Raw genomic sequence first — 25,894 nt, 5'->3', positions numbered from 1 at the left:
CAGTGCTGGTCCCAAGTAGCTCCAGCAGAGGGGGTCAGAACAAGACATAGATGCTCCCAATTCCACAGAGTCAGGACTAGACTAGGTGGAGGGACAAGAGCTGAGGGAGTCTAGATTGGAGGAGGGGGCATGGAATGTGGGTTTTTTAGGTACGTGTAAGAGTTCATAGCAGTGGGTAGGAGCAGTGCTGGATGACCCCTAACCTTGGCAGGAAAACTCTGATCCACTTCACAGATGGGAAAACTGAGCCCTCCCCGCCCCCAGAGGGGAAGCCACTTGCCAAGATCACACAGCTAGGAAGGGACAGTAGATTTGTACTCTGGACTGGCTGAGCCCAGACCTGAGCTCTCGACTCCACTCCAGGCGGCTCCTGCAGGAAGAGGTTTGAAGAGAAATAGATGCAGGGGCTGTCATCAGCCACATAGGGCTTGGGGTCCCTGAAGTGTCCCTGAGGGTCCCTTGGGGTCTTCTGAATTCCTCTAGGACAGTCCCCACCTTATGCACCCTCCTGGGAGTCAGAGCTCACTCCTCACTGTGACGACCCAGCTGGCACTGCTGCCCCCATGGGTCCCAACCCTGCCCTCGAAAGCCAGTGTTCACCTGGTGTCTGAGTCACTGTCCAGCTCCGTGCCTCAGTTTCCCCATCTGCAAAATAAGAAGGAATGCTTACAAGGGATCTTGCTGGGGAAACCCAGGTGTTTCTGCACAAAAGGCTGGGTCAGGCCGCCTGGCAGGGGATGCACAGGCAGTGTCCTTGGCATGTTCTAGAGGCCAGGCTTGTCACTGGAGCCTGCAGGCCTCATCCATAATTCATGACCCCACAGGCAGCTCGGTAGCAGCTGGGAGCCTGGGAGGCACAGCGGCAGGAGTGACAGGGACCCGCGACCACAGGATGGGGAAGCTCCCGGGGCCTTCCCAGGAAAGGACTGAGCAAGACCTTGGGCAAGGCTGCCCCTCGCTGTGCCTCAGTTTACCTAATCTTGAAAGTTAGTTTAGGCTAGGAGTGGTGGCTCACACCTGTAATCCCAGCACTATGGGGGACTGAGGCAGGTGGATCACTGAGGTCAGGAGTTCGAGACCAGCCTGGCCAAAGTGGTAAAACCCTGTCTCTACTAAAAATACAAAAATTAGCCACGTGTGGTGGTGGGCACCTGTAATCCCAGCTACTCGAGAGGCTGAGAGGAGAATCGCTTGAACCTGGGAGGCGGAGGTTGCAGTGAGCTGAGATGGCGCCACTGCACTCCAGCCTGGGCGACAGAGTAAGACCCTGTCTCAAAAAAAAAAAAAAAAAGAAAAGTAAAGAAAAGAAAAGAAAGAGAGAAAGAAGAGAAGAGAGGAGAGGAGAGGAGAAGAGAAGAAAGTTAGTTTAATTGGACCCATTATCATTGAGCCTCCAATCCCGGGACTTCTGTGAGTCACCCAAGAGCTCCCATTTGCTCACCCAGACTAGGACAATGTCAGGGTCCCTGAGTTGATTCAGCCCTGGGCCTGGCCCTGCAGGAGTCCCCAGTCTAGAGAGACAGAGCTGGACACAGATCCCCCCGTCCTGCATGGTCAGGGCTGGGCCAGATGGAGGGACAAGGTCCAAAAGAGCCTAGACTAAAGGAGGGCTCATGGGAGTTGGGGTTTTAAAGCATGAATAGGAGTTCACTGGGCAAGGAATTATTTGTTTCAACAAACATTCCCAACCCTGCACTGGTTAATGACAGGGCCCCTGAAAACCTTCAGTCCCCTCTGCAGCCCCTTAGGAAACCTAGTTTGGTGGCGGGGGTAGGGTGGTGACCATGCTACACTGACATCCCTAGGGGAAAAGCCCTAAATTTCCATATCATTTCTTAGCTTCTGTCCATGACCAGGACCCTAAGCATCTCCAAATCTCTTAGCGCTCTGCTGACTGGCGTGGGAACCACTAGCCCCATGTGGTGACTTAATTTTTCTTTTTTTTTTTTTCGGAGACAGGGTCACGCACTGTTGCCCAGGCTGGAGTGCAATGGTGCGATCATAGCTCACTGCAGCCTCGACCTCCCAGGTTCAAGGGAGTCTTGAATAGCAGCCTCCTGAGTAGCTGAGACTACAGGCTCACACCTGAATTTTTGTATTTTTTAATTTTTTAATTTTTTTTGGAGACAGGGTCTTGCTCTGTCACCTAGGCTGGAGTGTACGGTGGCACGATCACAGCTCACTGCAGCCTTGACTTCCCAGGCTCAAGTGATCCTCCCGTCTCAGCCACCTGAGTAGCTGGGACTATATGCCCAACTAATTTAATTTTTTTTTTTTTTGTAGAGACTAGGTCTCACTAGTGTTGCCCAGGCTAGTCTCGAACTCCTGAGCTCAAGCCATCCTCCTGCCTGGAACTCCCAAAGTGCTGGGATTGCAGCCATGAGCCACCACCGCGGCCTTAATTTTTGTATTAATGTTAAACCAAGGAAAATTAAATACAATTGGCTGGGCGCAGTGGCTCACGCCTGTAATCCCAGCACTTGGGGAGGCTGAGGTGGGTGGATCACTTGAGGTCAGGAGTTCGGGACCAGCCTGGCCAACATGGCAAAACCCCATCTCTACCAAAAAAATATAAAAATCAGCAGGGCGTGGTGGCACACACCTGTAGTCCCAGCTACTTGGGAGGCTGAGGCACGAGAATCGCTTGAACCTGGGAGGCGGAGGTTGTAGTGAGCCGAGATCGCACCACTGCACTCCAGCCTGGGTGAAAGAGCGAGACTCTGTCTTAAAAATAATAAATTAGGCCGGGCGCGGTGGCTCAAGCCTGTAATCCCAGCACTTTGGGAGGCCGAGGCGGGTGGATCACGAGGTCAGGAGATCGAGACTATCCTGGCTAACATGGTGAAACCCCGTCTCTACTAAAAATACAAAAAACTAGCCGGGTGTGGTGGCGGGCGCCTGTAGTCTCAGCTACTTGGGAGGCTGAGGCGGGAGAATGGCGTGAACCCGGGAGGCGGAGCTTGCAGTGAGCCGAGATCACGCCACTGCACCCCAGCCTGGGAGACACAGTGAGACTCCGTCTCAAAAAAAAAAAAAAATTAAATAAATAAATAAATAAATAAATAAATAAATAAATAAATAAAATTATATACCCAACTCCTCGGCTGTGCCAGCCTCTCTTCCAAGGCTCAGTAGCTACATGGGGCTGGTGGCTGCTGTAATGGATGACACAGATGAGAAAGCCCTGCCGCCAACATTGTTCTAGAAGATCCCAGGAACCAAGGAGCCCAAGTTCCCCAGAAACCAAGAATCTCACTACTGTTTTTACAGTTTCAATTAGATTGCCTCACCCCACCTCTGGCAAACAGATATACACGGAGCACCAGTATGTGTGCGACCCTGTACCTAACTATTCACATGCCTCTGCTCATCCAAGCTTCATGTCATGCCCTCAGATGCAACCCCAACTTTATGAGGGAAACTGAGGCACAGAGCGATCAGTCATGGGTCCCGGCTGACTGTGATTTTGCCCCTGGTCTGTCTGCCAATGACCTCCTGTTTGAAACCATCACGCGTGGCTCTCTGGGTTTCCAAGCCCCCTCTGTCGCCCCCCCAACCCAAACCACCACTCACAGCTGGAATGGAGGATGGGGGGCAGGGCAACGGGTGGCCCCATCAGGCTTTGGCCAGCCCAGGAAGTGACACCTGCTACTTCTCCTGAAACCCAGGTTCCGGGCAGGGGGGGCCTCCCCTCTGTTCCTGAGGGGGGCCAAGGAGAGATGATGGGTATCTACTGGCCAGGGCTGAAACTCACCGGACAGGGTAGCGAGTGGGATGGGGCCCCCGTCTGATGGGGCAGGCGCCAGGAGACAGCCACGAGGCCACTTCCGTCAGCACCAAGTTGGAGGCTTGTGTGCATGGGGGGGACAGGAAGCTCACCCCGCCCCGCCTACCATCCAACCGCCACCTTACCTCCCCCGCCCAATCAGCACCCGTGGGACCTCCCTGGAACCACATAGGCCATGGGTGAGTAAACAAGAGGCACCTGAACCTGGAGCCCCCCCCAGCCTGAACCTGGAGCTGTTCTTACCGAACAAATATTAATCATGACAACAATTGGGAAATAAGTGAGCACCAACCCTAGCCCAGGCATTCAACATCTTGCCATCCCGAGGTAGGCCGATACCCGCTTCACAGAGGGGGCAAACTGAGGCTCAGAGAGGGAAATGCACTCAGAAAGGGGAAGACATGGCCAGGCGCGGTGGCTCACGCCTGTAATCCCAACACTTTGGGAGGCCGAGGCGGGGAGATCATGAGGTCAAGAGATCAAACCTATCCTGGCCAACACAGTGAAACCCCGTCTCCGCTAAAAATAGAAAAATTAGCTGGGCGTGGTGGCACGTGCCTGTAGTCCCACCTACTTGGCGGGGGGAGAGAGAGAGAGAGAGAGAGAGAGAGAGGGAGACGGGAGAATCGCTTGAACCCGGGATATGGAGGTTGCAGTCAGCTGCGATCGAGCCACTGCACTCTAGCCTGGGCGACAGAGAGAGACTCTGTCTTGAAAACAAAACAAAACTATATTTGCCAATTACATTGGCATAAACATGAATATATTAATATTACACACAAAAATGTTTCCTTCAACCCAAAAGTTCATTTTTTTTCCCTTCGGATTTTAAAAGAAGTGAAAACATCAACCTACGGACCCCTAAAAGCACTGTGAGCCTGAGACATCGGGCTTGTTGGGTCTGATGGAGAAGTCAGTCCTGCTAGAACCCAAGTCTCCCAGCCTGTACAGCGCCAGCACAAAGCCCAGAGACAGCCAGAGACTTGCCCAAGGTCACACAGCACACTGCCAGCTGACTCAGAGGTCCCCATCCTGCCTTCCCGGCACCAAGTCTTGCAAACCTGGGGCTGAGACATGTAAGCAGCCCCAGAACAGTTAAAACAAAGCAGGAACCACATCAGCAACAAAGGCAAGACCCGAGCTCCCATTCTGGGAATTGAGTGGTGCCTGGCTGGGTGTCCAGAGCCACTGACGTCTTGCCTGGTGACCTTGGGCCACTCCTGACCTTCCAGGATCTGGCTTCCAGGATCCTGGGAAGCAGGATCTGGCTTCCAGGATCCTGGGAAGCAGGATCTGCCATTTCCCTCTCTCTCTCGGACCCCAGTGAATGTACAGTAGGGCCAGTAGCAGCGGTTTCCTCATCCTTCCCACGGACCGGTCACTTGGTTCAGGCAGGTACCATGCTGTTTCCATGACCCACTATGTCATGTCTCCCCTCTTGGCTTAGCCACCTGGGCTGCGATCACTTATACAATCTGGCTTGATTCTCACCACCGCACCTCAAGGCAGGGTCTTATCTCGACCAGCACCACGATGGGGAAACTGAGGCACGTGCCCCAGGTCACACACTCAGGCCACCAAGTGGGGATCTGAGCCAGGGATTCTCAGGAATTTTCTGTTCTCCCCATGGGTCTCCTCCCTCTTCCTCACTTCATTTGGCAAACATCTATCGAATGCCTACTGTATGCCTAACTTTCCCAGGTGCTAGAGTCTCCTTCGGCAATGCCCTTGGTAGACTCCCCCTTCCCCTCCCTCCTCCTGGTCAGCTGTGACCCGATTTAAAGAGCACTAATGCTGTCATTAATATCATAATGATCATGTCTGTATTTACAGAGCTTCCTCCTCCCACAGACTCCTCTCATCCTCCCAGAGGAATTCAGCCCATTTCACAGAAGAACAAACCAAGGGAGCAAGTGAAAACACACACAGGTAGGGGCAAATTCAAACCTGGGGGTGTCAGACTCCCAGCCCTGTGCCCACCACTGGGAGGGGGCTCCAAGGGACAGGGCATGAGCTGGCCTGGCAACTCCCACCTCCTCCTGCCCAGGACCTCGCCCAAGAACAGGTTCGCCCCTGGTGTGGGTGATGGTATGTGGGTCAGGGTGTGCCCTAGGTGGCCCCACTGGTGAGACCAGGGTGGTGATGCCCCGTCCCAATGATTGCAGCTTGGTCCTATGTTTTACTCCCTGCCCCCATGCCCCCAGCCCCAATATCAGAGTGTCATCATCAACCTATTTTGCAGTGCAGTAAACTGAGGCTCAGAGGATAGCAAGGCACTGTGGGAGGGTCTCCAAACCCAATACTCTCTTGACCCCAAACCACCCACATGTTAAGCAAAAGAGTGAATCACCATCAGACAAAATGTGGGCTGGGTGAGTTCAGAATCTGTAAAATGCAGGGTCCGAAGCTCCCAACCTCAATTTTCAAAAGAGGAAACCGAGGTTTGGGAAGGCGCTGTCACCTGCCCAAGGTCACCAGTGAAGCAGGTCCATTCGACTCTGCCTCCTGGTCCCCACTGCGGCTGGGGCAGGTGACTCGGGGGATCCAAGGCAGATGGAGGGGCCCCCCACCACCCAAACCTCCTCCGCACCCCACTCACAGCCAGCCTCTGGCAAGATCCTAATTTACCTCGATTTATTTTAATCCCCAGGAACAGATGCTAGCTGTACACCCCGCCCCTCAGTAAGAGAGGGACCCCCCCAAGTCCAGGCTCCAGGCCCTTCAAGGCCTGGCCTGGATAAACCGTGCCAGGCAGGGGACCCCACACTGACCTCCTCCCCAAAATTCCAACCTTGGGGTCCGCACAGAAGATGCCAGTGAAACGCCTCCCACCCCATCCTTGAGGTGGGGGACTGGGATGGGGCAGATTAGAGGAGGGGCCAGGTGACCCTCCAGCTCCTCCAGCCATCAGGCCTGGAGAGGGGTTCACAGTGGAGGAAAAGGGAAGCGGGTACCTCATCCTCGGTCCCCGGTGGTCTGCAGGCCGGAGCTGGGAAGAGGGAATTTGCGGGTGGTCCCCATCTCGGCCACCGCCCAGGGTTCCAGGCTGGAAGGGGAGCGGCACCCCCATCTTTGCAGCCCCAGAACCCAGACCTAGGCTTAGAATAAAAGGATTTGGGGAGGGGTCTCGCGTCGTCACCGCCCCCGTGCACGCTCGGTTCTAGGCCAGGAGACGGTGGATTTGGGGAGCGGTCCCCGTTTCCGCCTGCGGACCCCCGATTACCACTTGGGGAAGAAGCCGGGGCGCCCACCGCTTAGCCCCCAACCCCTGCTCTCCATCCCTCGCGTCCCGCCGCGCCTTTGCCCTCCGCAGCAGCCGGGGCTGCAGGGCACGGTGCGCGTGGGAGGCTGCGCGGGCCAGGGTGTCCCAGGGGGTTCCGGGGGGCAACACTCACCTCCTGAGCTCCGGCCGAGCCCCGCGCTCGCCGCCACCTGCGGCTCGGTCGCTGACACCCGAGCCCGCCCCGCCCCTCCCTCCGCGGCTGCGGCGCGGCTGCCGACTGGCTCCGCCCCCTGGGCGTGGCCTACAAAGTCCCCACCCCCGCGACGGCGCCAGGAGGCAGGGCGGGCTCTGATCCCGCGCAGTCCCCCATTGGGCCATTTAGACGGCCGTCTCCGCCAGCCCAGCGCGCTGATTGGTCCAGCCTAAGACCAGGCTCTTTTTAGTAGTCCCCCCCTTTACGCCACCCGCAGCTATTTGCATAATTTAAAGAGACAGGCGCCACTCTTTCCCCCTGAGAGTCAGTGGTAAAGGGTAAGGAGCGACCAACGTTTATTCATCGCCCAGGCAGGGCTCATTTGATGACCCCCCACAAGCCTGTAACCGCAACGTTATTGGTCTTTATTTTACAAGTGGAAAATCTGAGGCTCAGAGAGGGCAAGGTCTTGTTTGGAGGCCACACAGCAAGTCTGCAGCCGGCCTAGGGCAGCCCCGGGATCCGGCCCCTTGCACAGGAGGTCATCCCCTCATAGGACATATGACAGTTCTGTTTTGGAGATCGAACTCGATTGCTTGAGGTTAGGAGTCCGAGACCAGCCTGGCCAACATGGTGAAACCCTGTCTCTACTAAAAATACAAAAATTAGCCGGGCGTGGTGGCAGCTGCCTGTAACCCCAGCTACTCCGGAGGCTGAGGCAGGAGAATCACTTGAACCCGAGAGGTAGAGGTTGCAGTGAGCCGAGATCGCACCACTGCACTTCAGCCTGGGTGACAAGAGTGAGACTTCGTCTTAAAAAAACAAACAAAACGAAGAAAAAGAAAAAATAAACTTACACAACACCCGCCAGTCCCCCGTTCTACCCTCTGCTTAGGGACAGGGCACCCGGCTGATTGCTCTTGCCTCTCTCCACCAGCCTCCCAGGCTCAGTCAGGGCAGCCCAGGAGCACAGACCAGAAGCTTGGGAGACCCTAAGGATCTTCTCTTCCCTTCATCACCAGCATTTCATCCTGTGGATTCAGTGTCTCTGAAACAGTTCCAAATTGTCCGTTTTCCTACACCCCACAGTGGTCCAATTATCTTCAGCCTGGATGCTGCCTCAGTTTCCTATTTGTGCTTCTTGTTCCCTCCATCCCAGCCCTACACAATCCCTGTTCTCCAAGGCAGCTACAGATGTTCTTTCTTTTCTTTCTTTCGTTGTTTAGAGACGAGGTCTTGCTCAGTTGCCCAGGCTGGAGTGCAGTGGCATGATCATAGCTCACTGCAGCCTCAAACTCTCAGGCTTAAGTAATCCTCCTGCCTCAGCTTCCAAAATGCTGAGACAACAGTCATGAAGCACTGAAACTGGCCAGTTCATTTTATTTGCAAATAAACCTTTTATTTTAGAGCAGTTTTAGATTTATAGAATTATTGTGAAGATAATACAGAGAGTTCCTGTATACCCCACACTCAGCTTTCTCCTATTTTTTTTCTTTAATTTTTTTTTTTTTTAATAGAGACAGGGTGTCCCCATGTTGCCCAGGCTAGTATCAAACCCCTAGGCTAAAGCAATCCTCCCATCTCGGCCACCCAAAGTGCTGAGATTAACAGTCATAAGCCACTGCGCCTGGCCTATTATCATTATTATTTGAGACAGAGTCTCTCTCTGTCGCCCAGGCTGGAGTGCAGTGGCAGGATCTCAGCTTGCTGTGCAAGCTCTGCCTCCCAGGTACACGCCATTCTCCTGCCTCAGCCTCCCAAGTAGCTAGGACTACAGGCGCCCGCCACCACACCTGGCTAATTTTTTGTGTTTTTAGTAGAGACGGGGTTTTACCATGTTAGCCAGGATGGTCTCGATCTCCTGACCTCGTGATCCACCCGCATTGGCTTCCCAAAGTGTTGGGATGACACCGCACCCGGCCTATTATTATTATTATTATTATTATTATTATTATTAATTTATTCATTTGGTGAGACGGGGTCTTGCTCTTGTCGCCTAGGCTGAAGTGCAGTGGCGCCATCTCAGCTCACTGTAACCTCTGCCTCCCAGGATCCAGCAATCCTCCCACCTCAGAGTCCTGAGTAGCCGGGATTAAAGGCACGCGCCACCACGTCCAGCTAATTTTTGTATTTTTTTGCACAGACGGAATTTCACCATGTTGCCTAGGCTGGTCTTGAACTCCTGAGCTCACTCCATCCTCTCCCCTCATCCTCCCAAACTGCTGGGATTGTAGGCATGAGCCACTGTACCTGGCCTGCTTCCCCCATGATTAACACCGTCCATTGGTATGTCCATTTATTACAATGTCTTTTATCTTTTTCTTTTTCTTTTTTTTTTGAGACGGAGTCTCACTCTGTTGGCCAGGCTGGAGTGCAGTGGTGCCATCTCGGCTCACTGAAACCTCCGCCTCTCGGGTTCAAGCGATTCTCCTGCCTCAGACTCCCGAGTAGCTGGGATTATAGGCACCCACCACCACACCCAGCTAATTTTTGTATTTTCAGTAGAAATGGGGTTTTGTCATGTTGGCCAGGCTGGTCTCAAACTCCTGACCTCAGGTGATCTGCCTGCCTCGGCCTTCCAAGGTGCTGGGATTACAACAGTGAGCCACTGCGCCCAGCCCGCCTCCCACATGATCATCACCTTCCACTGGTATGGCCACTGGTTGCAATGTCTTTTTTCTGTCCTAGAATCTTACATGACATTTACTCCTCATGTCTCCTTAGGTTGTTCTGGGGTGTGACGGTTTGTCAAACTGTCTTGTTTTTGGTGACAGTTTTGAGGCATGGCAGTCAGGTGTTCTATAAAATGTCTCTCCACTGAGGTTTTTCTGATGTATTTCTCACAGTTAAATGAGGGTGATGGATTTGGGGAAGGAAGACCACAGAGGTGAAGCGCCCATCTCATCACACCATATCAAAGGTACAAACTGTCAACATGCCTTACTCTGCTGGTGTTGACCTTGATTTCCTGGCCATAATGGGATCTGTCAGGTTTGGGGGTTGTTTGTTTTTTGTTTTGTTTGTTTGTTTTTTGTTTCTTTGTTTTCTTGAGACAGAGTCTCGCTCTGTTGCCCAGGCTGGAGTGCAGTGGCGCAATCTTGGTTCACTGCAACCTCCGCTTCCCAGCTTCCAGCGATTCTCCTGCCTCAGCCTCCTTAGTAGCTGGGATTACGGATGCCCGCGACCATGCCCAGCTACGTTTTGTATTTTTAGCAGAGACAGGGTTTCAGCATATTGACCAGGCTGGTCGTGAACTCATGACCTCAGGTTATCCTCCCGCCTCGCTCTCCCAAAGTGCTGGGATTACAGACGTGAGCCACTGTGCCTGGCCTGTTTTTTCTTTCAGAATGTCCTTATTTTCCGGCACTGCAAGATGCTCTGGGCTCTTCTTGTATATTTCCTGTCCTGGTTCTAGAATCAGCCTTTTCTCCGAGGAGTAGCCCCGGTACCTTTGAGTGGAGAACGGTGTTAGAAACCAAGACCTGGGTCGTCGGTGTGCTTGTTTTTTGTTTGTTTGTTTGTTTGTTTGCTTGTTTTTGAGATGGAGTCTCACTCTGTCGCCCAGGCTGGAGTGCAGTGATGTGATCTCAGCTCACTGCAACCTCCACCTCCTAGGTTCAAGTGATTTTCCTGCCTCAACCTCCCAAGTAGCAGGGACTACAGATGTGCACCACCACGCCCAGCTAATTTTTTTGGGTTTTTTTTTTTCGTATTTTTAGTAGAGACGGGGTTCCCCCATGTTGGCAAGGCTGATCTTGAACTCCTGACCTCAAATGATCCACCCGCCTGTGCTTCCCAATGTGCTGGGATTCCAGGTGCATGCCACTATTCCCGGCTAGTTTTTGTATTTTTAGTACAGACGGGGTTTCACCATGTTGGCCAGGCTGGTCTTGAACTCCTGACCTGAAATGATCCACCGCCTGGGCCTCCCAGTGTGCTGGGATTACAGGCATGAGCCACCACACCCGGCTAATGTGTACTTGTTTTTTTATTTATTTATTTTTTTTGAGACGGAGTCTTGCTCTGTCGCCCAGGCTAGAGTGCAGTGGCCAGATCTCAGCTCACTGCAAGCTCCGCCTCCCGGGTTCCCGCCATTCTCCTGCCTCAGCCTCCCGAGTAGCTGGGACTACAGGCGCCCGCCACCTCGCCCAGCTAGTTTTTTGTATTTTTTAGTAGAGACGGGGTTTCACCGTGTTAGCCAGGATGGTCTCGATCTCCTGACCTCGTGATCCGCCCGTCTTGGCCTCCCAAAGTGCTAGGATTACAGGCTTGAGCCACCGCGCCCAGCCTGTGTACTTGTTGTTACTGGGGTGTTGTGTCTTGAAGGACCTGTCTGCGGACAGAGCAGGGAGGCATATGTGTGTATATATGTATATACACATATCTATACATATTTTGCTGTAACTATCTATATTGGGCAGAACATGAGCTCAGCCTCCTCCCCTTGCTCGTCTGTAATCTTCTACTTTATCCCCGAGAAACCTGGCTCCCACCGCCAGCCCTCCAAAGTAGGAGGCAGGACTCAACTCCAGAGGTGGGGCTGTGACATTGGACCAAATTGAGGACTAGCTATTATAAAACAGACCCCCAGGGAAGGGGCTTTTTTTAAGATATGCCCACCGGTGTGCCATGTCAGTTTACCGTTGCCATGGCAACATGCAGAAGTTACCACCCCTTTCCATGGCAACAACCCTGATGACTCGGAAGTTGTCACCCTTTTCCTGGAAGTTTCTGCATAAACTGCCTTAATTTGCATATATATATATATATATATATACACACATTTTGGTTTTTTGAGATGGCATCTTGCTCTGTTGCCCAGGCTGGAGTGCAGTGGTGCAATCTCAGTTCACTGCAACCTCTGCCCCCTGGACTCAAGCGATTCTCCCGTCTCAGCCTCCCGAGTAGCTGGGATTACAGGCGCGCACCACCATGCCTGGCTAATGTTTGTATTTTTAGTAGAGACGGGCTTTCACCATGTTGGCCAGGCTGGTCTCGAACTGTTGACCTCAGGTGATCCGCCCACTTCGGCCTCCCATAGCGCTGGGATTACAGGCGTGAGCCACCATGCCTGGCCTGCATTTGCATACAATTAAAAGTGGGTATACATATGAGTGCAGCTGTGCCTGTGAACTACTATTCTGGGCGCACTGTCTATGCAGAGTAGTCTTGCTCAGCAAGGAACAGCACCTCTGATGCTGCTCTACACAGCCACGTCAACAAATGCTGCTGTTTAGGGCCAGGCGCGGTGGCTCACGCCAGTAATCCCAGCACTTTGGGAGGCCGAGGTGGGTGGATCACCTGAGGTCAAGAGTTCGAGACCAGCCTGGCCAACATGGCGAAACCCTGTCTCTACTAAAAATACAGAAATTAGCCGGGCGTGGTGGCTCATGCCTATAAGCCCAGCCATTTGGGAGACAGGCTGGAGGATTGCCTGAGCCAGAGAGCTGGAGGCTGCAGTGAGCTATCATCACACCACTGCACTCTAGCCTGGGCAACAGCGAGACTGTCTCAAAAAAATAAATAAATAAAATAAAATAAAATAACCAGGCCTAGTGGCAGGCACCTGTAGTCTCAGCTATTTGAGAGGCTGAGGCATGAGATTCACTTGATACTGGGAAGCGGAGGTTATAATGAGCCGAGATGGTGCCATTGCACTTCAGTCTGGGTGACAGAGCAAGACCTCTCTCAAAAAAAAAAAAAAAAAAAAAAAAAGAGAGAGAGAGAGAAAAGACCAGGCATGGTGGCTCCCTCCTATAATCCCAGCACTTTGGGAGGTCGAGATGGGTGGATCACCTGAGGTCAGGAGTAGTTCAAGACCATCCTGGCTAATACGATGATTCCTCATCTCTACTAAAAACAAAAAAATTAGCCGGGTGTGGTGGCAGGCTCCTGTAATCCCAGCTACTTGGAAGAATGAGGCAGGAGAATCGCTTGAGGCAGAGGTTGCACTGAGCCAAGATCACGCCGTTGTACTCCAAGAGCTAAACTCCATCTCAAAAAAAAAAAAAGAAGAAGAAGAAGAAAAGTTGCTGTTTACCAGTCTGGGCAACATTGCCAAACCCCATCTCTACAAAAAAAAAAAAGTACAAAAATTACTCCAGGCACAGTGGCTCAAACCTGCAATCCCGGCACTTTGTGAGGCCCAGGTGGGAGGATCACATGCGCTCAGGAGTTTGAGACCAGCCTGGGCAAAATGTGAAACCTTGCCTGTGCCAAGAATACAAAAAATTAGCTGGGCTCCATGGCTTGTGCCTGCCTGTAGACCCAGCTACTTGGGAGGCTGAGGTGGGAGGATCCCTTGAGCCCAGGAGGTGGAGGGAACAGTGAGCGGAGATCATGCCACTGCACTCCAGCCTGGGTGACAGAGCAAGACTCCGTCTCAAAAAAATAAATAAGTAAAGAAATAATTCTGGCCGGGCGTGGTGGCTCAAGCCGGTAATCCCAGCACTTTGGGAGGCCGAGACGGGTGGATCACGAGGTCAGGAGATCGAGACCATCCTGGCTAACACGGTGAAACCCCGTCTCTACTAAAAAATACAAAAAACTAGCCGGGCGAGATGGTGGGTGCCTGTAGTCCCAGCTACTCGGGAGGCTGAGGCAGGAGAATGGTGTAAACCCGGGAGGCGGAGCTTGCAGTGAGCTGAGATCCGGCCACTGCACTCCAGCCTGGGCGACAGAGCGAGACTCCGTCTCAAAAAAAAAAAAAAAAAAGAAATAATTAGGTGGGCATGGTAGCATGTGCCTGCGGTCCAAGCTTCTCAGGAGGCTGAGGTGGGAGGACTCCTGGAGGCTGCAGTGAGCCAAGATCATGGCACTGCATTCCAACATGGGCATGAGAGTGAGACCCTATCAAAAAAAGAAAAAAAAAAGAAAGAAAAAAAAAGAAGAAAAGAAAAGAGAAGAAAAGAAAAAGAAAAGTTGCTATTTAACACAATTTGACTTGCCCTGGAATTCCTTCCTGGGTGAAGCCAATAACCCTTCCAGGCTAAGCCCCAGTTTTGAAGCTCACTCATCCTCATCACCTTCACGTGCTCAGCTGTTCCACTGCAGTGCATGTGTGTAGCAATTCCAGAATGTTGAACCGGGACCCACAGCAGGGTTTCAGACAGAAACTGATCACCTTCTTCTCCAGCTTGAAACACTCCCCCAGACTCCCCCACACTCTGGGTAAAAACTGCAAACCCATCTCAGCAGCCCATCATGCTTATGGGGTCCAGCCCTCCCTACGTTCCTATCCTCATCTCTCTCTACCTGCCTCAATGCAGGGGGCACAAAAGCAGTTCCACCTCAGGGCCCATCTGACTGGTAATTTTCCTACCTTGAGCTCTTAGTTCCTGTTTGGTCCCCTCCTCCAGGAAGCCCTCCATCTGGCCTCCCAGGCTCCTTTCCCACCTTTAGCCCTTGTGGTCCCTTCCTCCAGGAGGCCCTCCATCTGGACTCCCAGGCTCCTTTCCCACCTTTAGCTCTTGTGGTCCCCTCCTCCAGGAAGCCCTCCTTCTGGCCTCCCAGGCTCCTGTCCCACCTTTAGCTCTTAGTTCCTATGTGGTCCCCTCCTCCAGGAAGTCCTCCTTCTGGCATCCCAGGTTTCTTTCCCACCTTTAGCTCTTAGTTCCTATGTGGTCCCCTCCTTCAAAAAGCCCTCCAGTTGGCTTCCCGGGCTCCTGAAAACCCATCTGGCCTTCCTTCCAAGCCAGTGCTGATCCCCCAGGACTGGGATGTTATGTTAGGCATTGCCCCCTCCCCCTCCAGCCTGGGAGCTTCTTAGGGGCCCTGGTACCATCCACACCTGTCAGGTGAGGTCTGAACTGCATCCATACTCCCCCAGACACTCCTCTCCCAAGCCTGGGCCAGGGGAAACTGAGCTCAGAGAAAGCAAGCTACTCTCGGAAGTCACACAGCAAACACATGTCAGAGGCAGGACTTGACATGGGTGTGCTGGTACCACAGCTCACACCTGCCCTGGGCCTAGATCCCAAAGGATGCTGTAGGGGGTGGGGAGGACAGGATGACATAGGGCAGGCCTGTTTGGGGGTACCTGGGGCCAAACAGGCCAGGGAAGAAAACTCAGGGGTCCAGTTGCCAAAACAGCCCAAGGCTCCCTACTCCTCCTGGAGATTCAGGCCAACTGTCTTATTTCTGAGATTGGGGAAGAGGAGAAGCCCAGAGATGTTAAATAACATTCCCGAAGTCACCCAGCAGCGCTGCCAAGCTGGGGCACAACCAACATTTCCCAAGAACCTACTGTGTGGGGGCAGGTACTGGGTCCTGTCCTGGGCAGCGGGGACCCAGAAACAACCAAGATGGAGAGGGTGCAGCTCAGAGTGAGGGGAATCAATGGAAACATATTGACACATTGACATATAAACATGTAAACAAGTAAGAGTCTGCTAGGGCTACGGACTAAAAAGAAATACAACAGGGAGATGTGCTGGTGGACAGGATGACAGTTTTTAATTTTAATTTTTATTTATTTATTTATTTAGAGATGAAGTCTTGCTCTTGTACCCCAGCCTAGAGTACAATGGCGCCATCTCGGCTCACTGCAACCTCTGCCTCCCGGGTTCAAGCGATTCTCCTGCCTCAGCCCCCCGAATAGGTGGGAATACAGGTGCCCGCCACCATGCCCGGCTAGTTTTTGTATTTTTAGTAGAGATGGGATTTCACCATGTTGGCCAGGCTGGTCTCAAACTCCTGACCTCAGGTGACCCACCCACCTCAGCCTCCCAAAGTGCTGGGATGAGTCACCACGCCACCCCACCCGGCTTTATTTATTTATTTTGAGACAGTCTCACTCTGTTGCCCAGGCCATCTCAACTCACTGCGACCTTTGCCTCCCAGGTTCCAGCAATTCTCCTGCCTTATCCTCCTGAGTAACTGGGATTACAGGCGCCCACCACCACGCCCGGCTAATTTTTTTTTTTTTTTTTGAGACGGAGTTTTGCTTTTGTCACCCAGGCTGGAGCGCAGTGACGCGATCTCAGGTGACTGCAACCTCTGCCTCCTGGGTTCTTCTGCCTCAGGCTCCTGAGTAGCTGGGATTACAGGCATGTGCCACCACACCTGGCTAATTTTTGTATTTCTAGTAGAGATGGGTTTCACCATGTTGGCCAGGCTGGTCTCGAACTCCTGACCTCAGGTGAGCCACCCGCCTCCCCCTTCCAAAGTGCTAGGATGACAGGCGTGAGACACTGCGTCTGGCCCTAATTTTTGTATTTTTAGTACAGATGGGGTATCACTATGTTGGCCAGGCTGCTCTCGAACTCCTGACCTCAGGTGATCTGTCTACCTCAGCTTCCCGAAGTGCTGGGATGACAGGCATGAGCCACCAGGCCTGGCCAGGACACTTTTAAGAGAGGGGGTCAGGAAGGGTCCAGGCAGTGGACTAAGAGGTAGTAAGGAGGGCTACCTGGAGGAGGTGCCATAGCAGGCAGGGCTCCACTACACCCTGCCCCATCACTGCCTCTCACTGGGAAGAGCTGACATCATCCTAGAAATTAGCTCTGGCCACGCCCTACCAGGACCTGGCGCCTCCACCCACTCGCACTGGCAGGCCTCTCCCAAGTCCACACTTTAAGCCTGCTTCCCCTGCGTCTCCCCTCCCCCAGGCCCCATGGGGTTTGGTCCCAGCTGCTCAGTGAGGCCTCCAGGCAGCTACCTCCCACACTCTTCCCCCTTTGCCGGGGCTTCAGTGTCACCCTTCTCTCGGTTCCTCCCGCAAACCAGGCCTTTGCCTCTGCTGGTGCCTCCTCCAGGAGCGCCCTTCCCCTTCCCTAGCAAGGCTCATCCTTTTGCATCCTTGGGAAGCCTCCTTTAACTCCCCACGCAGCAGCACTGCAGGCCTCCTCTGAGCCCTCGGGGTGCGCGTGCCACCTCCCCACACCTCACACCATAAGCTGTTACTTCTTTTTTTTTTTTTTTTTTTTTTTTTTTGAGACGGAGTCTCGCTCTGTCGCCCAGGCTGGAGTGCAGTGGCCAGATCTCAGCTCACTGCAAGCTCCGCCTCCCGGGTTCCCGCCATTCTCCTGCCTCAGCCTCCCGAGTAGCTGGGACCACAGGCGCCGCCACCTCGCCCGGCTAATTTTTTGTGTTTTTAGTAGAGACGGGGTTTCGCCGTGTTAGCCAGGATGGTCTCGATCTCCTGACCTTGTGATCCGCCCGTCTCGGCCTCCCAAAGTGCTGGGATTACAGGCTTGAGCCACCGCGCCCGGCCAAGCTGTTACTTCTTTGTGTTTCGTTGGCCCAGTTGACACTGTTTGCCCCGTGGGAGGAACTTCCAACGGTTTTTGTTTTTGTTTTAATGTTGTTTGTTTTGAGATGGAATCTTGCTCTGTTGCCCAGGTTGGATCTCGGCTCACTGCAACCTCTGCCTCCCAGGTTGAAGCAATTCTCCTGCCTCATAGTAGCTGGGATTACAGATGTGCACCAGCACACCTGGCTAATTTTTGTATTTTTAGTAGAGATGGGGTATCTCCATGTTGGCCAGGCTGGTCTTGAACTCCTGACCTCAAGTGATGTGCCCACCTCGGCCTCCCAAAATGCTGGGATTACACGTGTGAGCCACTGCACCCGGCCTAAAAAGCTTTCTTGAGAGTCAACTGGCAAGGAGACAGTAGGCGAATTTCAAATCTGTCTCTTCAAGCTGGAGCTTGGGAGCAGGTTTCTTTTTTTTTTTTTTTTTTTTTTGAGATGGAGTCTCTGTTTCCCAGGCTGGAGTACAGTGGCGCGATCTCAGCTCACTGCAACCTCCGCCTCCTGGGTTCCAGCGATTCTCCCACCTCAGCCTCCAGAGTAACTAGGATTATAGGTGCTTGCCACCACACCCGGCTAATTTTTTGTATTTTTGGTAGAGATGGGGTTTCACCACGTTAGCCAGATTGGTCTCGAACTCCTGACCTGAAGTGATCTGCCCACCTCAGCCTCCCAAAGTGCTGGGATTAAAGGCATGAGCCACCGCGCCCAGCCAAGGGAGCAGGTTTCATAGGCAGAGGATTACCATGGGGATGATATGATTGCATCATGTGCAGGGGTGATGATGCGTTCTCGGTGCTCAAGTCCACACTGCAATAAACAAGGCACCGCCCTCCCCCTTTTATTTTTTGAGACAGGGTCTTGCTCTGTTGCCCAGGCTGGAGTGCAATGGCGAAATCACAGCTAACGGTAGCCTCAACCTCCGGGGGTTTAAGTGATCTTTCCACCCCAGCCTCCCAAGTAGCTAGGACTACAGGCATATGCCACCACACCCAGCTAATTTTTGTATTTTTTGTAGACGGGGTCTCACTATGTTGCCCAGGCTAGTCTCCAACTCCTGGCCATGAGAGAGCACACCCAGCTTTCTCTTTTGAATTTTGTCCCCATTCCTTTTTTTTTTTTTTTTTTTTTTGAGATGGAGTCTCACTCTGTCACCCAGGTTGGAGTGTGGTGGTGCAAGCTCAGCTCACTGCAATCTCCACTTCCTGGGTTCAAGCAATTCTCCTGCCTCAGCCTCCCATGTAGCTGGATTACAGGTGCATGCCACCACACCCGGTTAGTTTCTTTTGTATCTTTAGTAGAGACAGGGTTTCACCATGTTGGCCAGGCTGGAACTCCTGACCTCAGGTGATCTGTCTGCCTGGGCCTCCCAAAGTGCTGGGATTACAGGTGTGAGCCACCACGCCCGGCATAATCCCCATTCCTTGATCTGAGTACTTGGGTTCTACCTGTGGTTGAGTTTTTCATTCCACTCAAGGGTTATGCATTGGGCATGCTTTGTTCATCTGTTAATGCTCCAGCCATATGTGACTTGCACCCTGGGGGTCCATTGCACTGAAAAACAACTCATAATTTTGTTACATTTTGTTACTAACAAAGCTGAACCAGATTGGATTGGTTCTATGTTTATACCACACCCATTTGTTGTAATCTGTTCAGCCTACAACAGCCAATTCAGTGGTCTGGACAGACTATATGGCTTAAAATACCAACAAAGTTTACTCTTTGACTTTTTTTTTTTTTTCCAGAGTCTTGCTCTGTTGCCCAGGCGTGAATGCAGTGGCACGATGGCTTCACTGCAATGTCCTTCTTCCCCGGTTTAAGTGATTCTTCTGCCTCAGCCTCCTCCCGAGTACCTGGGATTACAGGCATATGCCACCATGCCTGGCTAACTTTTGTATTTTTAGTGGAGATGGGGTTTCACTACGTTGCCCAGGTTGGGGGTCTCAAACTCCTAACCTCAAGTGATCTGCCCACCTCAGCCTCCCAAAGTGCTGGGATTACAGGCATGAGCCACTGTGCCCAGCCACCTTTTGCCTTTTAATTAGAGATTTTTGTCCATTTACGTTTGTTGAAATGACTGGCAAGTTTTATGTACTTTCCTCATCTTATTTGGGGCTTTCTATTTGTACCCTTTCCCTATGAGCCTTAGGTGGGAATATATCTTTTTCATTCTAATTTTACTCCCTCTACTATGTGGAAGTCATAGACTAGTTCTGTTCTCCTAGTTATTTACTGCAAAATCTTTACTATTTCTCCTATGCTCACCCAAGTAATATGTTACCTCCCCACAAAGATTTTAAGACCTTCTTCCTCCACTTAGCTCTTCCTATTTGCCATTGTTGTTGAAGTTTAGTTTTTAACCCTATCACATTGGACATTATAATTATTTTTAATGGTGGTTATTTTTTATTGATTCACCCACAAATTTTCTTTTTTTGTTGTTGTTGAGACGGAGTCTTGCTCTGTCGCCCAGGCTGGAGTGCAGTGGCCGGATCTCAGCTCACTGCAAGCTCCGCCTCCCGGGTTTACGCCATTCTCCTGCCTCAGCCTCCCGAGTAGCTGGGACTACAGTCACCCACCACCTCACCCGGCTAGTTTTTTGTATTTTTAGTAGAGACGGGGTTTCACCATGTTAGCCAGGATGGTCTCGATCTCCTGACCTCGTGATCCGCCCGTCTCGGCCTCCCAAAGTGCTGGGATTACCGGCTTGAGCCACCGCGCCTGGCACACCCACAAATTTTCTACTTTTCTGCTCGCCGATTCCTTCTGCACGTCAGCCCTGTACCTAGATCACTTTCTTTCTGCCTGAAAAACTTCCTCAGAATTTCCTTCAATGAGGGTCTGCAGGAGATAAATTCTCAGCTGCTGTCTTCATTTCATTCTCATCCTCCAAATTTATGTATTTATTTATTTTAGAGACAGGGTCTCACTTTGCTTCCCAGGCTGCAGTACAGTGGTGTGTGATCATAGCTCACCGAAGCCTCCTACTCCTGGGCTCAAGCTATCCTCCCATATCAGCCTCCCGTGTAGCTGGGACCATAGGTACATGCCACCACACTTGACTAATTTAAAAATGTATTTTTGGCTGGGTGCAGTGGCTCACGCCTGTAATCCCAGCACTTTGGGAGGCTGAGGGGGGTGGATCACAAGGTCGGGAGTTTGAGACCAGCCTGGCCAATATGGTGAAACCCTGTCTCTACTAAAAATACAAAAATTAGCCAGGTGTGGTGGCACGCACCTGTAGTCCCAGGTACTCGGGAGGCTGAGGCAGGAGAATCACTTGAACACTGGAGGCGGAAGTTGCAGTGAGCCGAGATTGCGCCATTGCACTCCAGCCTGGGCAACAGAGCAAGACTGCATCCCCCCCCCCCAAAAAAAAAAAAAGATACGCAAAGCTAGGCTGGACACAGTGTGGCTCATGCCTGTAATCCCAGCACTTTGGGAGGCCGAAGTGGGCAGATCACTTGAGGTCAGGAGTTCGAGACCAGCCTGGTTAACATGGTGAAACTCTGACTCTACTAAAAAAATACAAAAATTAGCCGGTTTTGGTGGTGCATGCCTATAATCCTAGATACTTAGGAGGAGACTAAGGCAGAGGAATCACTTGAACCTGGAAGGCAGAGGCTGCAGTGAGGCGAGATCATACCACTGCACTGCACTCCAGACTGGTGACAGAGTGAGACTCCATCTAAGAAAAAAGGAAAACAGGCCGGGCGTGGTGGCTCACACCTGTAATCCCAGCACTTTGGGAGGCCGAGGCGGGTGGATCACGAGGTCCAGAGATTGAGACCATCCTGGCTAACACGGTGAAACCCTGTCTCTACTAAAAATACAAAAAAATTAGCTGGGCGTGGTGGCGGGCACCTGTAGTCCCAGCTACTCAGGAGGCTGAGGCAGGAGAATGGTGTAAACCCGGGAGGCGGAGCTTGCAGTGAGCCGAGATCGCGCCACTGCACTCCAGCCCGGGCAACAGAGCAAGACTCTGTCTCAAAAAAAAAAAAAAAAAAAGGAAAACAACAAGGACTTGGCCAGAAAAGTTGGTGATGAATTAGAGCAGATTTGGAAACAGGTGCAGACCCACAGGGGACCTTATTTAAGGAGGACAAGGCATTTCAAATCCATATACAGCATAGGACAATCAAGGAGCCTTTGGGGTGAGGCAACTTCTATCCCTCTCTTCAATCCCAAGTAAATCTTAGGATAAAAGTTGAAATTATGAAAAAGAAAAAAATGTAGGAGAATTTTTACCAACAGCAGGAAACACCTCTCAAACATAAAAGACAGACATTTAAAATTGCAGTTTGGGCCGGGCGTGGTGGCTCACGCCTATAATCCCAGCACTTTGGGAGGCCGAGGCGGGCGGATCACGAGGTCAGGAGATGGAGACGATCTTGGCTAACACAGTGAAACCCCGTCTCTACTAAAAATATGAAAAAAAAAAATTAGCTGGGCGTGGTGGCAGGTGCCTGTAGTCCCAGCTACTCAGGAGGCTGAGGCAGGAGAATGGAGTGAACCCGGGAGGCAGAGCTTGCAGTGAGCGGAGATTGCGCCCCTGCACTCCAGCCTGGTTGACAGAGCGAGACTCCATCTCAGAAAAAAAAAAAAAATTGCAGTTTGGCCAGGTGCAGTGGCTCGTGCCTGTAATCCCAGCACTTTCGGAGGTTGAGGTGGGAGGATCACTTGAGGCTAGAAGTTCGAGGCTGCAGTGAATCAACTATGATCCCATCTACTGCTCTACTGCACTCCAGCTTGGGAAAGAGAGACTGTCAAAAAACAAAACAAAACAGAACAAAAAAACAAACAAAAAAACCCCACCACACAAAAATATTTACAGCAAAACCATGCCTAAACAAAATGGAAAAGTACATTTGGAAAACATTTACCATGTAAGTTTATTAGCCCTAATTTAAAAAAGAAAATTGTGTAGGAATGAGAAAAAGACAAATATCCAATGAGAAAAATATCAAACCAGCTAATTAGAAAAAGGCCCATAAGTCAGGCACAGTGGCTCATGCCTGTAAATCCCAGCACTTTGGGAGGCCGAGGTAGGAGGATCGCTCGAGCCCAGGAGTTCATGATCAGCCTGGGCAACATAGAGAGATCTCATCTCTACAAAAGTAAAAGAAATTAGCTGGGTGTGGTGACACACCCCTGTGGTCCCAGTTACTTGGGAGGCCGAGGTGGGAGGATCTCTTGAGTCTGGGAGGTCAAGGCTGCAGTGAGCCATGATCATGCCACTGCACTCCAGCCTGGGCAATGCAGTGAGGCCCTGTCTCAAGAAAAAAAAAAAAAAAAAAAGGGCTGGGCGCAGTGGTTCATGCCTGCATGCCTGTAATCCTAGCACTTTGGGAGGCCAAGGCAGGTGGATCACCTGAGTTTAGGAGTTTGAGACCAGCCTGGCCAATATGGAGAAACCCTGTCTGTACCAAAAATACAAAAAATTAGCCAGGCCTGATGGTGCACGCCTAGAGTCCCAGCTACTCAGGAGGCTGAGGTGGGAGGAACGCTTAAGCCCAGGAGGCAGAGGTTGCAGTGAGCCATCATTGAGCCACTGCAGTTGTCTGGGTTACTGAGCAAGACCCTGTCTCAAAAGAAAGAAGGAAAAAAGGCCCGGGCTGGGCATGGTGACTCATGCCTGGAATCCCAGTACTGTGGGAGGCCGAAGTGGGTGGATCATTTGAGGCCAGGAGTTTGAGACCAGTTTGGTCAACATGGCAAAAACCCATTTCTACTAAAAATACAAAAATTAGCCAGGCATGGTGGAACATGCCTATAATCCCAGCTACTTGGGAGGCTGAGGCACCGAGAATTGCTTGAACCCAGGAGCCTGAGGTTGCTGTGAGCTGAGATTGCACCATTGCACTCCAGCCTGGGCAAGAGAGAGAAACTATCTTTTTTTTTTTTTTTTTTTTTTTTGAGACGGAGTCTCGCTTTGTCGCCCAGGCTGGAGTGCAGTGGCCGGATCTCAGCTCACTGCAAGCTCCGCCTCCCGGGTTTACGCCATTCTCCTGCCTCAGCCTCCCGAGTAGCTGGGACTACAGGCGCCCGCCACCTCGGCCGGCTAGTTTTTTGTATTTTTTAGTAGAGACGGGGTTTCACCGTGTTAACCAGGATGGTCTCGATCTCCTGACCTCGTGATCCGCCCGTCTCGGCCTCCCAAAGTGCTGGGATTACAGGCTTGAGCCACCGCGCCCGGCCGAGAGAAACTATCTTTTAAAAAAAAAAACGCCCATAAATAGAAGGAAACCTCCCTGGTAATGGGACAATTGAAATAAGAACAAGTAGGCAGCAGGGGTCACTAGACAGTTTGGCCAAAACAAGAAACCCGGGAGAGTCATCCTCATGTATACATGGTGACCCCAGAAGAGGTCCGTCCTTACCCTGGCAACAGAGAAAAGGCCGTAACCTGAGTCCTAGCTGATGGGGGACTGGGCAGGGCTGGCTTTGCACTGCTGTGTCCACTTGCCTAGGCTGGGGCCTTTCTCCGAGGACTCCCATCCCTGTAAAGCTTCCGCTGTGGAGGTGTGGAGAGTAGGTAGGTGGGAGTGGGAGGTGGCTGGCTGAGCTCAGCAATATTGGCATCGCCAGCAGGCATCGGACAGGAGGCGGCAGGCACAGGCATGGCTCCCCTGCTCCAACTGCCCTTCCTGATCACCTACCCTGTGACCATAAGACCTCGTGAAGGGCCAGGGGCACCTACCCTGTGACCATAAGACCTCGTGAAGGGCCAGGGGCACCTACCCTGTGACCATAAGACCTCATGAAGGGCCAGGGGCACCTACCCTGTGACCATAAGACCTCATGAAGGGCCAGGGGCAGTGGCTCACACCTGTAATCCCAGCACTTTGGGAGGCCGAGGCGGGTGGATCATTTGAGGTCAGGAGTTTGAGCCCAGCCTGGCCAATCTGGTGAAACCCCGTCTCTACTAAAAATACAAAAATTAGCCGGGCATGGTGGCACATGCCTGTAATCCCAGCTACTCGGGAGGCTGAGGCAGAAGAATTGCTTGAACTCGGGGGGCGGAGGTTGCAGTCAGCCAAGAACCTTCAAACAGGAATTTCTTCCCTCACTGCCCTGGGGGTCCGAAGTCCAAAAATCAGGTCAGCAGAGCCATGCTTCCACAGTAGCTTAGGGGAGGAAGCTTGCTTGTCTCTAACAGTGGCTTGTGGCCACATCACTCCAATTTCTGCCTCTGTCCTCACATGGCCTTGTGTTTTTTTCTGAGACAGGATATTACTCTGTTACCCAGGCTGGAGTGCAGTGGTTTGATCTTGGCTCACTACAACCTCCGTCTCCCAGGCTCAAGTGATCTTCTCACGTCAGCCTCTGGAGTAGCTGGGACTACAGGCGTGTGCCACCATGCCCAGTGATTTTTGAATTTTTAGTAGAGATAGGGTCTTGCTATGTTTCCCAGGCTGGTCTGGAACTCCTGCGCTCAAGTGATCTGCCTGCCTTGGCCTGCCAAAATGCTGGGATTCCAGGTGTGAGCCACCGTGCCCAGCACCTTCTGTCTCTTAGAGGATCCCATGTCACTGGATGCAGAGCCTGTCTGGACAATCCAGGGTGACCTCTTGAGCTTCTTCATTGAGCAAAGGCTGGGTGCCGTGGCTCATGCCTGTATTTTCAGCACTTTGGGAGGCCGAGGTGCGTGGATCGCTTGAGGTCAGGAGTTCAAGACCAGCCTAGCCAACATGGTGAAACCCTCTGCTAAAAATACAAAAATTAGGCCAGGTGCGGTGGCTCAAGCCTATAATCCTAGCACTTTGGGAGGCCAAGGCAGGAGGATCACGAGGTCAGGAGATCGAGACCATCCTGGCTAACATGGTGAAACCCCGTCGCTACTAAAAATACAAAAAAATTAGCTGGGTGTGGTGGCGGGCGCCTGTAGTCCCAGCTACTCAGGAGGCTGAGGCAGGAGAATGGCGTGAACCTGGGAGGCGGAGCTTGCAGTGAGCCGAGATTACGCCACTGCACTCCAGCCTCAGGGACAGAGCAAGACTCCATCTCAAAAAAAAAAAAAAAAAAAATTAGCCGGGTGTGGTGGTGGCACCTGTAATCCCAGCTACTAGAGAGTCTGAGGCACAAGAATCGCTTGAATCCAGGAGGCAGGGGTTGCAGTGAGCCAAGATCGCCCCACTGCACTCCAGCCTGGGCAACAGAGGAAGACTCCATCTCAAAAAATAATAATAAAACTATATCTGCAAAGATCCTTTTTCAAAATAACATCACATTGACAGGTGTCAGGGGTCAGGAGTTGAATGTGTTTTGGGGGTTGGCTGCCATTCAACCCAGTACAGATGACATTGTATCTAATAGGAAACCTAAGTGCTTGTATTTGTGCAGAGACGGGTCAGAGTGCATTAGTCAGAAGTGGATGTTCTGTCATCTCTGGGTTTCACATTCCTCTGTAAATCCTTCCTGCAGAGTAAGACTTTCT

General features: G+C 52.0%; 1 protein-coding gene across 18 annotated transcripts in view; it reads right to left on the bottom strand.

The window, feature by feature from the left end:
• FCHO1 (FCH and mu domain containing endocytic adaptor 1) overlaps positions 1 to 7,253 on the bottom strand; it is a 40,986-nt gene extending 33,733 nt beyond the window's left edge. For 6 of the 18 annotated variants that reach the window (XM_074026353.1, XM_045380790.3, XM_074026352.1 and 3 more), the window contains exons 1-2: positions 7,183 to 7,253; positions 601 to 645 (exon numbers count right to left, since the gene is read on the bottom strand). The gene's annotated coding sequence lies outside the window, so the exon portion shown is untranslated. Of the gene's footprint in view, positions 1 to 203; positions 371 to 600; positions 646 to 3,754; positions 3,818 to 6,741; positions 6,883 to 7,182 lie in introns of those variants that run through there. The other 12 variants (XM_074026358.1, XM_065535197.2, XM_065535208.2 and 9 more) reach the window with 7 other exon arrangements.
• Positions 7,254 to 25,894: the final 18,641 nt, after the last annotated feature.

This window comes from Macaca fascicularis, chromosome 19 (assembly GCF_037993035.2).
Source record: "Macaca fascicularis isolate 582-1 chromosome 19, T2T-MFA8v1.1".
Lineage (NCBI taxonomy): Eukaryota > Metazoa > Chordata > Mammalia > Primates > Cercopithecidae > Macaca > Macaca fascicularis.
Note: the sequence above shows the minus strand (reverse complement) of the source record. Positions and strands in the feature narration are given on the sequence as shown.